This window comes from Arachis ipaensis, chromosome B09 (genome assembly GCF_000816755.2).
Source record: "Arachis ipaensis cultivar K30076 chromosome B09, Araip1.1, whole genome shotgun sequence".
In the NCBI taxonomy this organism is placed as follows: Eukaryota; Viridiplantae; Streptophyta; class Magnoliopsida; order Fabales; family Fabaceae; genus Arachis; species Arachis ipaensis.
The window spans coordinates 136,853,543-136,854,589 of NC_029793.2; positions in this window are offsets into that span (position 1 = coordinate 136,853,543).

A 1,047-nucleotide genomic window follows, 5' to 3' on the forward strand; every position below is an offset into this window, starting at 1 on the left:
CAGAAGCATATCATCAAATGGTAAGGCATTATATTATACTTTTAATTGTTTATGAGAGAATTTTCATTTTTCACTATATATATATATAGAGAGAGAGAATGAAATAATGTCTTAAATTAGGATTATTGTTAAGTGTGTGTCTCAAAATAAATTAAAAAAAAAGACCCAAATTAAAAGTAAGATAGAAAAAATTGTGTTTCTATTCTAATTTAATTGTCTCTAATCTCTATGTTTTATATTCATCTGATTTTTCAAACAAATTTTTACCTCTCAATATCTCTAAAATTATGTTATGATATAGTTACCAAACAAGACTTTAATCTCTATGCATGAATAATATCATGAAAAAGTTTTATACAAATATCAAATTATTTCATATTAGGAAAAGTAACCATGCATATACTTATTTAAATAGTCATATATTAAAGAATACATTTGTGTACAAATTAGTTACTGTCTATTTGTATATAAATATATATTATTTTATTTATTTATAATGTATATTTTAAACAAATTAAATGACTAATTTTTATGCATATATAATATAGTTGAAAACTTTATGTTATAAATAAATCAAAATTAATATATATAGATAGATATTTTTAATTTACAGGCATGTAGTGGCTGAGAAAAACATAATAGAAGTGCACATGCAGTGGCTTTCATAATAGTATATGTTGAGGAAGGTTTCTCTAAGAAGCTAAGATTCAATTCATGTGGAAGTTGAAATGTTTACACTTTACAGAGAGAGTAATGCTTGTCCCACCCCAAATTTTTACACACTCTGATGAGTGCTTCAAGCAATTTATTTTTGTGTATATCACAAATTATTAAAGTAACTTTCAATTTCTTCTCAATAGGGTCACTCTCAGACAGTTTGAGTTCAACAGCAGTATCTAACATAAGATCCTAAGATCATATGTTTATGTTAAGTTCCTTCCACACGCGCCCATAATAATAATTGCACCTTGTTTTGTTTTGTTTTATTATGTTCTTCCTAATTAATTATTATAATTGTTATACATGTATATAATTACTTCTTTATAA